The following is a 16,273-nucleotide window of genomic DNA, read 5'->3' on the forward strand; positions in this document are numbered from 1 at the left end:
ATTATAAATTTTTGAAGGTGTGTGTTTTATGGCCTAGAATGTGACCTATTTAGGTAAATGCTCCGTGTGAACTTGAGAAGAATGCACATTCTGCTGTTGTTGGATGAAGTAGTCTATAGATGTCCATTATATTCAATTGATGGTGTTGAGTTTAACTATGTATTTACTGATTTTCTGCCTGCTGGATCTGGGATATTGAAGTCTCAAACTTAAAAATAAATTTATCCATTTCTTGCACTTCTATCAGTTTTTGCCTCATATATTTTGACACTCTGTTGTTAGGTGCATGTGTGTTAAGGGCTGTTATGCATTCTTGGAGCATTGACCCCTTTATCATTATATAATGTCCCTATTTATCTCTGATAATTTTCCTGTCAGTCTGCTCTGTATAAAATTAATATAGCTAATTTCACTTTTTAAAAAAATTGGTGCAACCATGGTGTATTTTTTTCTATTTACTTTTTTTATAGTGAAAAACCGTATATTTAGATTTAGCCAGTTTAGATGACCCAGTTTTGTTGGCAACATCTAAAGCATCATAGTAGAGAGCCAGTTGAACATATGCCTTCTTCTCTCCATTGGGCCTGATCAAAGTGTTGACCTTGGCCACGTCAATCTCATAGAGTGTCTTCACAGCCTGTTTGATCTGGTGTTTGTTGGCCTTGACATCCACAATGAACACAAGTGTGTGGTTGTCTTCTATTTTCTTCATGGCTAACTGGATAGTCAGGGGGAACTTGATGATGGCAGTGATCGAACTTGTTTCTCCTAGGGCCTCTCTTCTGAGGATGTTTGGGCTGCCTTTATTTTATTTTATTTTTTCTAAAAGATTTTATTTATTTATTTGACACAGAGAGAGACAGCCAGTGAGAGAGGGAACACAAGCAGGGGGAGTGGGAGAGGAAGAAGCAGGCTCCCAGAAGAGCACGGAGCCCAACATGGAGCTCGATCCCAGAACCCTGGGATCACGCCCTGAGCTGAAGGCAGACGCTTAATGACTGAGCCACCCAGGTGCCCCTGGGCTGACTTTAGAGACACAATGTCTTGGGCCATCAGAATGTAGGTGATGTGAAGACCTTTGTGTGTGTGTGTGTGTGTGTGTTTGTGTGTGTGTGTGTGTGTGTGTGACTGTGGATGCTTTTCAGCACCACCTTCTTGGCCTTCAAAACTTTGGCTTCAGCTTTGGGAGAGGCAGGGGCTTCCTTCTTCACCTTCAGTGCCATCTGAAAAGGCTCCATCCATTTACTTTTAATCTATATGTGCTTTATATTTAAAGTGGGCTTCCTGTAGACAAAATATAGTTGAGTCTTATTTTTTAATCTAAAACCTCTGTCTTTAAATTGATGCATTTAGACCACTGTTGTTCAAAGTGGTTATTGATAGAGTTGGATTATCTACCATATTTATTGCTGTTTACTATTTGTTGCCCCTAGTCTTTGCTCCTTTGTGTGTGTGTGTGTGTGTGTGTGTGTGTGTGTGTGGTATGCTCTTTTTCTGCCTTTTTGTGGTTTTTAACTGAGTATTTTATATGATTCCATTTTCTTTCTTTTCTTAGCCCATCAGTTATACTTCTTTTTTTACTTTTTTTAGTGGTTGCTCTAGAGTTCGCAAGATACATTTACAACTAATCTAAGTCTACTTTCAAATAATACTATATTGCTTTATGCATAGCACAAGTACCTTATAGTAAACAAACTAATCCTAACTTTTCCTTCCTATCCCTTGTATCATTGCTGTCATTCATTTCATTTATACATAAGCATATATATATGTATATATCCACATACATATACATAGCATACATAATCAAATACATTATTGCTATTATTATTTTGAACAAACCGTTGTCTGTTACACCAGTTAAGAATAAGAAAAATAAAAATTTAAAAACAAAAATAAAAGTTTTTTTTTTAGTCTTTACTTATTCCTTCTCCTTTGCTCTTTATGTAGATCCAAGATTCTTTTTTTTTTTTTAAGATTTTATTTATTTATTTGACAGAGATAGAGACAGCCAGCGAGAGAGGGAACACAAGCAGGGGGAGCGGGAGAGGAAGAAGCAGGCTCATAGTGGAGGAGCCTGATGTGGGGCTCGATCCCAGAACACCGGGATCACGCCCTGAGCCGAAGGCAGACGCTTAACCGCTGCACCACCCAGGCGCCCTTAGATCCAAGATTCTGACCTATATTATTTTCTCTCTCCTAAAGAACTTCTTTTAACATTTTTTTCAGGGTAGATCTACTAGCAACAAATTCCCTCAATGTTTGTTTGTATGGGGAAGTCTTTATTTCTCCCTCACTTGAAGGATAAGTTTATAGGGTACGGAATTTTAGGTTGGTGTTTTTTTCTTAAACATTTTAAATATTTCCCTCTACCATCTTTTTGCTTGCATGGTTTGTGAGAAGTTGAATGTACTTTTACCTTTGCTTCCATATAGGTAAGGTTTTTTTCCCCTCTGGCTTCTTGTGGGATATTTTCTTTATCTTTGATTTTCTGTAGTTCGAAAAGGATATCCTCAAGTGAGTTTTTGGTTTGTTTGTTTGTTTTGACATTTATCCTGCTTGCTATTCCCTGATCTTCCTGTGATTTGATGTCTAACATTAATTTGGGAGAATTTTTCAGTCGGTATCATTTCAAACATTTCTTCTGTTCCTTTTTCTTCTCCTTCTGGTATTTTCCATACTTGTGTTATACCTTTGGTAATCGTCCCACAACTCTTAGATATTCTGTTCTGTTTTTTCCCCAGTCTTTTTTCTCTTTGTCTCTTAGTTTTGTTTGTTTCTATTGAGATATTCTCAAACTTAGAGACTCTTCCCTTGGCCTGCCCATCTGTTAATAAGCCCATCAAAAGCATCCTTTATTTCTGTTACAGTGTTTTGAATCTCTAGCATTTTTTTTGTGGGGGGGTGGTCCTTAGAATTTCCATTTCTCTGCTTACATCACCCATCTGTTCTTGAGTGCTATCTACTTTATTCATGAGATCATTACTTAGCATACTAATCATAGTTAAATTCCTGGTCTGATAATTCTAATATCCCTGCCATATATGAGTCTGGTTCTGATGCTTGCTCTGTCACTTCAAACTATGTTTTTGCTTTTTAGTATGCCTTGTAATTTTTCTTGATAGGTGAACATTATGTACTGGGTAAGAGGAACTAAATAGGACTTTAGTAATGAGGTGGTGAGGTATGGGGGGAAGGGAAGCATTTTATAGATCTATGATTAGGTTTCAGTCTTTTTGTGGACTATGAACTTCACAAGTGCTTCTCAGGGTTTTTCCCCCCTCCCCTCAAGGGGGACAGGATAGTTCATGTCAGGTGGAGTTGGATATTTCCCTTTCTCCGGGTAGGTCAGGCTCTGGTTAGTTTTTCCTGAGGGCAGAACTTGTTCAGAACAGAATGCTCTAGCATATTTCAAGGTGGGTCTTTTTCTCCTGTCCCTGCTAGAAGCACAAGAGGATTTTTTTCCTTATTTACTGTGAGAACTGGTTGAGCTCCAGGAACTGAAACTTACAAAATTTGGGGGGAATCCCATGATGACAGGCTCCCCCTGAAGTTTTTATCGCTCAGGGTTTTCTACATTGAGCCCCCACCATTTTGCAATTACAGTTCAGGTTATCTTACCCCAGCATTGATCCTATGGACATTTCTGCTCTAGTAAGTGTGATTCTTTGTATTTGCCTGTCCTTCCAATTTGGGGGATTTGCCCTGTGACCTTACTTCTCTTATGGATCTAAAAAGAGTTATTGATTTTTCAGATTTTTTCGGCGTTTTACTTATTCGAATGGGGTAACAATTCCTTATAGTTAGGGCCCAGAAATCTCTTAGCTTTCTATGTATAGCTTTCGGTGAAATTATTTGGTTTCAAAAACAATAAATCTAACCCTTTTCCCAAATGATGTATTTTAAATATGTGAAGAAAGCTATTATGTTGTTTCTAATTTTCCCTGGGCTAACATCCTCCTTTCCTTGTCTCACATTCCCTTTTTTCTCTTTCCTTATCTTCCTTTCCCTCCTTCTCTTTCTTTCATTCCCTTGTCAAATAGTTATTAAACCTCCACCTATCACACTTTCTCTTAGGCACTGAGGATAACTTTTTCCTTTCCTCAGAAAAATTATGCACTGGTAAGAATAAAAAGCACATTAGATTTTATTCATTAAAATGAATAGAAGAATTAATAAATGTTCTGAATCCTAGAGGAGCATACTTTCTCCTGTGCTTTGGTTTTGATCACCATTGCTTTCCCAGTCATTTTCCTTTAGATAAGCTGTAACATAGTAACATTCTCCTTAACTTGTAGTCTGGCTGTAGTCAAATCTGTGCAGATTCAGAAAATTCTCTTATCTCCACCTTTAAGCTAAAAATCTTTTGAATAGTTTAGTGTTTGCTTATGTGGGACTAAGTCATGACTGGGAGAGTGTGTTTGAATGACTGATGCCACATGTAAAAGTTGGACTGGTCTGATATGTATTTTCTAATGAATATTTACTCCATTGCTAAATGTCAAAACATGATGAAGCCACACAATCCACACAGGACGGCATAGCCATTTTGGAGTCCGGAGATCTTTAATGGAAGGTGAATGAAACTTTGTTTATTCTGATGCGGGTGTGGACCCTAACAACATCAGGGCTCACAGTGGCCAAGGTCCATCCTAGAATTTGTTAAACTAGGCAGCAGTTTTATTATGAATCCAGAATTTCATGGTGTGGAGAGCCCATGATTTATATCGGTTGACCGTGACTCATTAATGGTAGATGAACGAAGAATAAAACAACACTATTTACTGGGTCACCATAGTTACTATTTAAAATGAATACATGCACAGATTTATTTTTTTCAACTTCAGGATATTCTCAAGGTGGCTTTGAATCGCCTAATGCAGAATCCTAAAAAATTAAATCGGTGGCTTAGAATTCAAATGGAAAAGTAGGTTTCAGAAAGGGAGCATATAACTTCTTAGAAAGGAAGTTTTGCCTTTTCTATACAGCTTTGCAAACTGAAAATCTGTGTTTGGATTCCAGTGACCCTGAACAATAAGGGTGGAAGTGGGCCTTTATTTATTTCACATTGCCTTTCAGATTTCTTTTTAAATTCCCTGTGATGAGTGACTGTCGTTTTTTGATAGTCAAACGATGCTTAACGATGAAAATGAGAAAAGACCTTGACTAGGGTAGTGAAGCCTGTAACATACCCAGGAGCAGATTCTATATTGAGATTTGAAAACACGAAGGACAGGGAAGCATGTTAACAAGAATTCCCAGCTCACAGCAGCTTAGTGGAGAAAAGCTAAGATCACCATATGGTTAATCTGCTTGCCAAAGCACAGTGGCTATTGCTTCTTGCACCTGAGAGTTACTGGAAACTATAGCATTCCAGCATCTGTTAGTAGACGTTCTCTCTCACCATGCCAGGAAGTTATATAACTCAGAAACAGACGTTGAAGAGAAAATTCTTTGGAGCACTTACATGTACTTCTGAAAATCGCAGACTTAAAAGAGAGACTACTGAGTCAGATGTCAGAGCACACTACTTAAATCAAATATCTAACTCTGAGGTGTCGTGTGAGGAGAAACAATTGGATTCCTCCCAGAGAAATTTCTTATCCCTGAAACAGAGCAGAAAAACTGAAAAGAATGGTTCTTGGTCCTTTGAATGTTCCAAGACTGAAGGAGAAATCCTGGTCTTAAAATACTTGAAACATTTTAAACAAACAAACAACACTTCTTGTGACATATTGCAGTCTCCTCATATCTCCTTCTCAAAATGAGATCATTCCTTTGCACTATTTAAGAGCTCGAGACACACTCTGTGATGGTGAATAAAAAGCACCACTATCTCAAGCCTGCCTTCTGAGCTTTTATGTCTCATTGCCTGTCACAAGGAAGCTTCCTGGACATTTTACACTTTTTAAAAACTTCAATTCAATAAAAATGAAGATTTTCCTTTTAGGTCACCATTTCTTCTGGCAGACTGAGTCTAAAATGCACTTTATTTCCCTTTAATTTAACAGCTCCAGCAGCTTTTCCAGTTAAATCGACTGTTCATTATTGAGCCCCATTTATGAAGGGGCTGTGCAGTGCAGTTTAATGAATCCTTGGCACAAAGCTCCCTTTCAGGACTGGGAAAGAATAGGGGCTGTTCAGGCCCTGTAGGGCTGTATGTCAAAGCCAGCCCATAATGCCTGTCAGCCAAGGGCAGAAATTCCCACTGATATAAGAATGTGCAAGAAATCAACTTTCACCACCGAAGAGCAGATTAAGACACGATCAGGAAATGAGACTGTACGTTTAGAACAGTGACACCTGTTTGAACAGAGGGATTTTCCCATCCCTTGATCACTGTGTGCCTGGAGTGGGGGCTGGTAGAGGCAGCAATGCAGCTGAGGCCTCAAAGCCTTCCAGGGTCTTCTGAGAGGGGAAGGAAAGACCAAAAGACCATTGTGGGTGGGGGCACCTTTGGGCTAGGTCTTGTGCTGAGAACTTTCACATTGTTTTTTCTACTTTACTCCTCATAAGAAGCCTATGAGGATTATTTACATGTAGCAAGGGAGGAAACAAAGGCTCACAGGGATTTCATTTCTGGTTCAAGGTTACACTGCTAATTAGCCACTAAATGGCAATGAGGAGATGGAATGTAGGCCTGTCTGGCTCCCGAGTGTCTGTCTTTTCTAGTGCTCTGAAGTGAGGCTCATCAGTAGATTTGGTCCTTTGGAAATATCCAGGTTCTAGTCACTAGGAATAGATAAAAGTTTTTGATTTCATGGGATATACATTGATTGCCTACTAGGTGCCAGGCATATGCAACCCACATTGGGATTATAGGCAGATGAGCCACGGCATGAAAGTATGAGGAGTGGGAGGTATGGGCTTTCTAGAGTGCTAGACAGGCCTGGGTTTGAATCCTAGCTCTGATGATGCATAACTTGCATACCTTTCAGACCTGGGAAACCTTGGGAAAGTCCCTCTCACTAAGCCTTGGCTGTGCTGCTCTTTCCCCCAGCCTCCACCCCAGCAACACAATGGTCAAGGGATGGTGGTTCTGGTGACTCTGGTATTGCTGACTACTCTCCTAAGGATAACACTGTCCAGATGATTTCTATAGAAAGGAGTCTTGCATCCCTTTGTGTAGATAACCTGAGATCCCCTAATTATCAAATGGCTGTGTGGATTCTTTTTATTTGTTATTATATGTAGGCTCCAAACCCAGCGTGGAGCCCAAACACAGGGCTTGATCCCACAACCCTGAGATTGAGACCTGAGGTGAGATCAAGAGTCAGATGCTTAACCCGCTGAGCCACCCAGAAGCCCCATGTGGATTGGCTTTCTTTTGGCATCATGGAGGAGATCAAGCCTGGTGAAGTATAATTTTTAAAAAGGTAAAATCATGACTCTCAGGCAAATATAAATGAACGACATGTAAAAGAATCTATTTAACTCTTAGCAAAGAAACCATCAAGATGTTATGATTGGTTCAAAGAACATTTAAAAAGCCAGGTATATACTATTGCAATATTAGGGTGAGTTTACTGGATTACATAAAAACTGAGCTATAAATCTTTGTGGTTCCATGAATAGAAATTATTTGCATATCTACTAGGCAAATCTCTAGCAGGTAATAAGTTATTTTATTAAATCTGGAATCTTCAGCTATTGGCAAATGGTGAGAAAAATTAAATTCATTACTCTAGACAATCTCTGGGTGGTCTTGGTGCCTGCGTAACATTGAAAGTATGCGGGACTCACTTTTTAGCCTCATTTCTAAGTTTTTCATAACTTTTCTGATAAGACTTATATTTTATAGACAAGTAAATTTGGACTCACCTAGAGAGAGGAAATAATTTTCCCACATCGTAATGACTCATTGGCAAAGCCAGAACTAAAACCGAGGTCTCCTCTCTCCCTAAAAGTATTGTTCCACTTTACTGTTGGAGAACCACATAGCAACTCCACTAGAGACCAGAGAAGGAGAGGATTTGCACTTTTCTGATTGCAAAGAATGAAGAGGCATTTATTTTCTAGGGCAGCATTTAAATATGGGAACAAGAAATAAATGCTAATTGATCCATTTGACTAAGATACAAATAGGAAGTTAATTTTGGGGTTTACATCTTACTAACAGCACAGAGGTAGTTCAGTTCCTCAGATAGGGATCCCTGGAAACAGACCTTGAAATGGAGTCATGTGCTGAAGGTTGATTGAGGGGGACTCTCTTCCCTATCCCTAGGGAAGAGAGGAAGTCAAGATTGGGCAGAAGGTGACCTGCTATCAGCCTCAGCTGATGTTGTGGAAAGCCCTGGATCCAGGATGGTCTTTCACACTTGATTCAAATTGAAGCAAGGTGGTGGTGGGGGGGGTGGGTTCTGGCATTTGTAACCCTGCATCAGCCAGTCATTGGTCTCTGGTGCACTTGGGGAAGGATATGACCTTGGGCAAGGCAGTTTCCCTTAGCTGTGGGCAATGCTTGGTGAGAGCTCCAGCTGTCAGCCATCAGCAGGCAATAAAGTCAGCAGCCAGGGGATGGGTTCTTCAGCTCCCAGAAGGGATCTGGGCAGAGGATCATGATTTTTATTACAAGGTTAGCTGTAATAAAAAGATTTCCACTCAAGGGGCAATTACGCTCCAGTGTAACTATTAATAAGTAATATTAACTCTTATTCTCAAAAATGTACTCCCTTGGAAAATCAATGTTATGGTCATCCTAAGAAAGAAGTTCTCAATCTTGCCATTCCTGCCTCTCTCTTCTGAAAAGTGCTCCCTTCTCTCTGGACCCTATTTGGGATAAATAGATTCGTACCTTCAGTGCATTTAGACTCTCAAAGACTGGCAGAGAGGGTTTTCTGTAGCAACTTCTGCTTTTGCTTACCAACACAAAACTCTCCTGAGGCATAGGTGCAAACATCCTAGTAGCCTTTCTAGAATAGGCAAAGAGTTGGTGGAGGATGGAGATATAAGGCAAAGTACTGGGAGAATAAAACAAATTACAACCACAGAAAATTATTCTGCCACATGGTAAAGCAGAACTTTGTAGGTACCATCTGGCCCAGCTAAAGACATGTTGACCCTGCATTTAAAATCAAAGATTGTTTTTCTTTAAACAATTTTTTTTTAAGATTTATTTATTTAGGGGCACCTGGGTGGCTTGGTTAAGTGTCTGCCTTCGGCTCAGGTTATGATCCCAGGGTCCTGGAATCGAGTCCTGCATCCGGCTCCTTGCTCAATGAGGAGCCTGCTTCTCCCTCTGCCTTCCATTTCTCCTACTTGTGCTCTCTCTGACAAATAAGTAAATAAAATCTAAAAAAAAAAAAGATTTATTTATTTGAGAGAGAGAGAAAGAGAGAGGGAGAGCATGTGCGGGAGGGGCAGAGGAGGAGGCAGAGGGATAGGGAGAGAGAATCTCAAGCATACTGTACTGAGTGCGGAGCCTGATGTGGGGCTGAATCTCACGACTCTGAGATCATAACCTGAGCTGAAACCAAGAGTCAGGTGCTTAAAAACTGTGCAACCCAGGCACCCCTAAAATCAGATATTCTTAAGTCTGGAAGGGAATGTGGGGATCATCTATCCATTTTAGAGATGGAAGATAGGCCAAGGTACACTCTAAGTACTTGTAAAGCTGGGATCAGGACACTGGTTTCTTAAATCTCCCAGTCTAGAGCTTCTTCCACTGGATCAGCTTCTGTTCGCCAAGGAGAAATTAGCAGAGCCTGTAGCAGTGACAACAACATGGAGGCAGCAATTTGGCCTTGGATAAAAGGGAAAGATTGCTCTGAGACCTGGGATGACTTGGCAGAGGGGCTGGCAAGAAAACTGCTATACGCAAGAGCATGGGCATTATTTTTCCTCTGTAAACAGAGCATGGCATCAGGTTGGGGGCCAAAGTCTTCTCTGGTGCCAGGAAAGTGACAAATGCTAAAACTGCTACCATGGACAAGGCAGTGTGCCACATGCCATGGAACACAAAGATAAATAAGCTCCTCTGCTCAGAAATCTCCAGTGGTTCTCTCTGTTTTCATTAGATCAAGTCTAAGCTCCTCTGCCCAGCATTTGAGGCCCCCTTTCTGATCTTATCTCTTCTACTCCCTGCCTCACACCCTACATTCCAGCCTCATGGTACTGCCACAGTAACCCTGATGCTACCCTGAAGTTTTATATCTCCATGTCCTGTCCCATGAGGACTCTTTTTAGGATGCCCATCCCCCCACTTTCTTAAAGAATTATAGTTACCGAATCTCCTTATCCTTTACGGCACAACTCAATGGCATCTTCTTTATGAAGCCTTCTTCCCCTTCTGTGCTCCAGTAACAACCTGCTTGTGCCTCTACTCAAACACTGTCCTAAGAACAGAAGGCATGTCTATGGCATTTCTCCATGCCTATAGCATGGTGTCACTAGGATGCTGCAGGTGCTCGGCAAATGTCTGCTGAATGAGTAAACTGACATGACAGTCGGACTCAGGTAAATCACTGGGAATATGTCTGTCTTCTGAGGACCAGGACTTACTTAGGTATGTTCTGGTGCTTATGATGGTGCCTAGCACATAGTAGCCCCCAATAGATATTTCTTTTTTTTTTTAAAGATTTTATTTATTTATTTGACAGAAATAGAGACATCCAGCGAGAGAGGGAACACAAGCAGGGGGAGTAGGAGAGGAAGAAGCAGGCTCATAGCGGAGGAGCCTGATGTGGGGCTCGATCCCATAACGTCGGGATTGCGCCCTGAGCCAAAGGCAGACGCTTAACCGCGGTGCCACCCAGGCGCCCCCCAATAGATATTTCTTAAGTGACAGAGATAGTCAAGTACACAAATAGCTGATTTACGGCAAACTGGGCATGGGGACAGTGGATTTAGATTTGAAGCTAAACGCTGTCCGTACTAGCTCTTTGACCATCGGCAAGCTGCCGAAGCTCTGTGCTTTAGGTGCCTTCAGTAAAACAGGGATGATATTAACTACCTGAAAGGATGATTGTGAGGATTAAATGAACAATGAAGGTGCCTGGTATGCTTCGGATGTACAGGGGAAGCTCAGTAAATGCTCGTTGAGTGAATGGATGAATGAAGAAAGAAGTGTCACTGAAGAGATCGAGGTAAAGTATCAGGAAAGCAGGAGGGAAGGAGATAGAGCAGCTGGAGTTGGTGCTAACAGAGACCTAGGAGGGTGTTTTGAAAAAGGTTAACATTTGAAAGCAGAATAGGATTTTCAGAAAGGGCAATGGAATTAGTGATACCCTGATTCTGCCCTATAGAAAAATTATCTAGTATGTTTTCAGCCACCCCAAATGATATGCCCAATGAAAGTCACTTTAATAATGATGAGGAAAGACCAAGCATAATTTAGTAAAACAAGCCTTAAGCAGGGGAATCTAAATTCAAGTTTTCTTTTTGTAAAAGTCATTTTGAGGGGTTGGGGGAGGCAGATTGAAAGATAGGTGTGGAATCCTAAGACTTGAAATCTCCCCCTTAATTCATTTCCTCCCTGATGCTGTCAGGAAATGCTTTCCGGAAAGAACGTGCAGGTTTAATGCAATTATGTTGTGTTGGCCCTCCCCAGCTTGGCCATGTGCTAGGCAACTCCAGCTGGCCTCACACAAGAGAAAACAAACTTCAGCTGCCCCTTAGGCCATTGTTTTAGCACTCCGCAGAGAAGGGTTCCAGCGGCTGATCCGAGCTGCTTAAGCTGTTTAATTGAATGAATTCAACCTCGTATAATAGGATCTAGGTCTTTAAGCGTTTCTGTCTGGCATACCGGATATTGGGTTGAGGGCTGCTCAAGTTACCCAGGCTTGCTGAGACCCTGAGTGTCTCTGATTTCCGCACTTGTCACATTCTGGTGTAAACTTCGGCGGGCTCAGAGCAGCCTTATGCCGTGCCTTGATGGATATTGTGCCACACTGATCCAATGTTTAATTCTGTAAGAGGGGTACGTGCTATCAGGTATTTGAATGAAGTCTGAACAAAAGAGGATTCCACATGCAGGGACTTGTGTAATTTTCCCCATTTTCTTCTTAATGGGAACTCAGCACACATGCATGTCACCAATTTTTTAAAGATATAATTCATATGCCACAAAAAGACACCCTTTTAAAGTGTACAATTCAGTGGTTTTTAGTATATTAACAAAGCTATGCACCCATCACCACTATCTAATTCCAGAACATTTTCATCATCCCAAAAAGAAACCCCATGACCATTAATACAAGTCACCAATTTTAGGTAAATGAAATAAAGTTAAAAAAATGAATGATAGATTATAGCAAGAAACACAGCTTTAAAAAGTAATAAAAAGGGTGGGGGGATGGGGTAACTGGGTGATGGACATTAAGAAGGCATGCGATAGAATAAGCAGTGGGTATTATATAAGACTGATGAATCACTGACCTCTACCTCTGAAACCAATAATACATTATGTTAATTTTTAAAAAACTAATAAAAATACTTCATATGAGTTTGAGGGATGAAATCATATGCAGACATTCACAGAAGTGATTATATCCAGATCAATAACAGATAGCTTCAGCTATAGGTCAGATTCTATAATTAGGTAAATTTTCTTATTCTGTATTTATACTAAATTAGAAATGCTAACTCCCAATTATAGCTTGTTGGGAACAAAAGCAAATGTCCGTTCTGTTAGACAGTTCTGGATATTGGGATCAAACAAGGCATCTTATCCACTATATACCCATCAGCCGTCCTTCCCCCTTCCTCCCTGCAAACAGAACGCGATCTGTTTGGGTGTTGGGCGGAGATCCCTCCATCTCAGTAAGTGTAGATGCCTAGGCAGCTCCAGGGGTAGATTATAATTGGTCTAAACAAAGCGAGGTAATATCCTTTTCCTTGGTTATTGAGTAGTGTAAGGGTAAACATGTAATCTAGTTTTGGCTAGTGAGATATTTTTCTGGGAAGGGCGACCCTTTATGTATAAAATCATAAGGCCTCCCGAGGAAAAGGCCCTTTGTCCTTTTGGAATAACGGTGTGATGTTTGAAAGTGAATCAGCTGTCTTGCAACCATGCAGCACCCATGTAAGGATGACAGCTAACACATTAAGGAAGATGGAGCAGAAAAATAAGTCTGGGATCATAGTGATAACAACAGCTGAACCAATGCTGGAATTTGCTCACATTAGGATCTCGTTCTCTTTTCTTTCTTTCTTTTTTTCTTTCATTCTTTCTTTCTATCAATCATCTACCTACCTAGTTTTCTATGATTATCAGCCCAATTGTAAAGACCTAGAAATAATAGAGATTTTTAACTCAACATCCCATCAGATGTTAATTTTATAAGCATAACATACTTGAATATTTTAATTTGGGAAATAATGGTGCACGGACTTCCAATTCTAATTTTAGCCGCATTTGGTTCTAGAAAGTATTTTTTAATACTCCATTGCAGTGTGTTGATATATTTTGAAATATTTCTCAATAATATACCTTTAATTTCTTTCTTGGGTAAGTGAAGAAAATCATTACTTAAAAGGAAAAAATCAGGCTGCTTTAAACCACAGTCCTATTCCTAAAAATCCTGTTATCTTATCCGCAACATAAAATATTTTTGATATCTCAGCTCGAAATTACTGATAATTTCCTATTCAGGATACTGAGTATGTTGCTAAGATAAGGCACTTGAGAAATATCCTTGACATTGTTACAAATTAGCATTATAGTATCATAATTTCTATTTGGAATAAAGTAATTGACAACTAAATGAAAAAGCTCTTGTAGAATTACTTTTTAAATTTAGATTTTAATGTGTTATTAAAATGAATATGTGCATGGTTTATAAAGGAAAAAAGTATTATGATTTTCTTCTGCATTATCTCTACTTCTGACTCTCACTTTAAACATTTTTTTTAAAGATTTTATATATTTATTTGAGAGAGAGAGAGAGAGAGTGAGCACGAGCAGGGTGAAGGGCAGAGGGAGGAGTAGGCTCTCTGCTGAGCAGGGAGCCCGATGTGGGGCTCCATCCTGGGACTCCAGAATCATGACCTGAGCTGAAGGCGGATGCTTAACCTACTGAGCCACCCAGGTGCCCTCTCACTTTAAACATGTAAAAACTATTTCTTCTTTCTACTTTTACCTACATATTTCGAAATAATCGTATGGAGATGCACTGCCCAGATCCCCCCTCAAGAAAGGTCTCATTGCCTAGCTGATGCCTATATGGCGAGCAGACAGTGTTCGGGGGTAGCTTGCTCAGGCTTCCTCCTCTTCTAAGCTGAGATCACACTCTCACTGAGATGACCCCTTCAGATGATGGCCGCACATCGCTTCTCGGCCTTTTGGCTAAGATCAAGTGCAGATGATGGCCGCACAAAGTGGTGACGCAAAGGCCTAGCTACTTCTGCCTAGAGTAGTGCTCCTTTAATGAGTCGTCTTAGCTGCAGACATCTCCTGTGGGCTTGCAGAGACTTCTGTTAGATCCACCGAACTGTCTGAGGCCCTCCCTGCTGGACTTGGCTTCCTCTTTCCTTTCTTTTCAGAGGTCTCAGATCTGCATTGGAGTCTGAAGGCTCTCCTTGTCCAGCTCTGCCTTCTCTTCCTTTTATCTTTTGTGTTACCCCTCAAAAGGCCGCCTTCCCTGAAACTATTGCTTATAGAACACTTACACCTTTTCCACCGGTGGGGTGCTGCCCCTCTGACTTTTCCCAGTCCTCCGCATGTAGTTCCAGCATGAAGTTGGATTAAATTAATATTCAGTGATTATTCTATTATTGTGTAAGTATTCTTCACAGTTCATTTATATTTTACTGAAATTTCTTGTGCAGTTTATTGTTTTACCCAAAGTTAATGACTGCCTTATTTGGGGAGGGGGGACTTAGTTTTCTATGTACATTTCGCTATTTCTTCCCTAAACACATTAACAGAAGGGTAACACCTTCTTACAGAATTTAGAATGCTTTTTTTTTTTAAGATTTTATTTATTTATTTGACAGAGAGAGAGAGAGACAGCCAGCGAGAGAGGGAACACAAGCAGGGGGAGTGGGAGGGGAAGAAGCAGGCTCCCAGTGAAGGAGCCTGATGCGTGGCTCGATCCCAGGAGTCTGGGATCACGCCCTGAGCTGAAGGCAGATGCTTAACAACTGAGCCACCCAGGTGCCCCTAGAATACTTTCTATGACGGGTTAAGAGTAGCCTAAACAAAAGAGGTTTATTATCTCACTCTTTTTAAAAAACATTTTATTTATTTATTTATTTAATCATGACCTGAACCAAAGGCAGATGCTTAAGTGACTGAGCCATCCAGGCACCCCCTATTATCTCACTCTTAAAGAAGTCTGTATCTTAAAAAAAAAGTGGGGGTGTGGTGCCTGGGTGGCTCAGTCAGTTAAGTGTCTGCCTTCGGCCCAGGTCATGATTCTAGGGTCCTGGGATCAAGACCTGCATCGGGCTCCCTACTCACTGGGGAGTCTGCTCTCCCTCTGCCCCTCCCCACCTCGCATGCTTGCTCTCTTTCTTTCTTTCTCTCTCTTGCAAAAATAAATAAATAAAACCTTAAAATAAAAAAAAGAAGCCTGTAGCTAGGGAGTTTGAGGGTTGGTTAATTCAGTGACATTGTAATGTCATTGAGGATCCAGGTGCTTTTCACATTTCTGGTCTGCCAACCTCAGCATGTTGATTTTTGGTTTTTAGGCTTTCCCCCTCATGGTTATAAGATGGCTGCCATAACTCCAAGTATCACTTATATATGAACAAAGGCAGGAAGGGGAACATTTCTTCCTCTCTCTTGCCTTTCTCTCTGTTTATCTCTCTTTTTGATATGTAGGTAAGAGGGGGGCTTTCCTAGAATTCCAAGAGTAGTTTCTCCTAATGTCTTATTGGCCAAGATTGGACCTCAAGCCATGCTGTAGTTAAAAGGGAGGTGCAATTGTATGTCATATTCAGTTTCCACAGGAGTAGGTGGGCTCTGTCAATAAGTGTGGGATATTGAAAGCAGTGAGGGGGGCGCCTGGGTGGCTCAGTCGTTAAGCGTCTGCCTTTGGCTCAGGGTGTGATCCCGGAGTCCTGGGATCTCCGCTGGGAGCCTGCTTCTTCCTCTCCCACTCCCCCTGCCTATGTTCCCTCTCTCACTGGCTGTCTCTCTCTCTGTCAAATAAATAAATAAAATCTTTAATAAAAAAAATGAAAGCAGTGAGGGTATCTGCCACCTCCCACCATCATGGTCAAATACCTAAGTATATCTATCACTTCCATTTATTTTTCTTGGAGATATCCCCTCCTTCTCCTGGACTTCTCCATTCTCCTGTCTCAGTTTGGACAGATTGTCATCATTCAA

The 16,273-nt window shown here is 40.8% G+C and overlaps 1 pseudogene; it reads right to left on the bottom strand.

The window, feature by feature from the left end:
- Nucleotides 1–451: 451 nt before the first annotated feature.
- LOC121102949 lies at nucleotides 452–1,459 on the bottom strand (annotated as a pseudogene).
- Nucleotides 1,460–16,273: the final 14,814 nt, after the last annotated feature.

The sequence above is a fragment of the Ursus maritimus genome, unplaced genomic scaffold, assembly GCF_017311325.1.
Source record: "Ursus maritimus isolate PB19 unplaced genomic scaffold, ASM1731132v1 scaffold_16, whole genome shotgun sequence".
Lineage (NCBI taxonomy): Eukaryota > Metazoa > Chordata > Mammalia > Carnivora > Ursidae > Ursus > Ursus maritimus.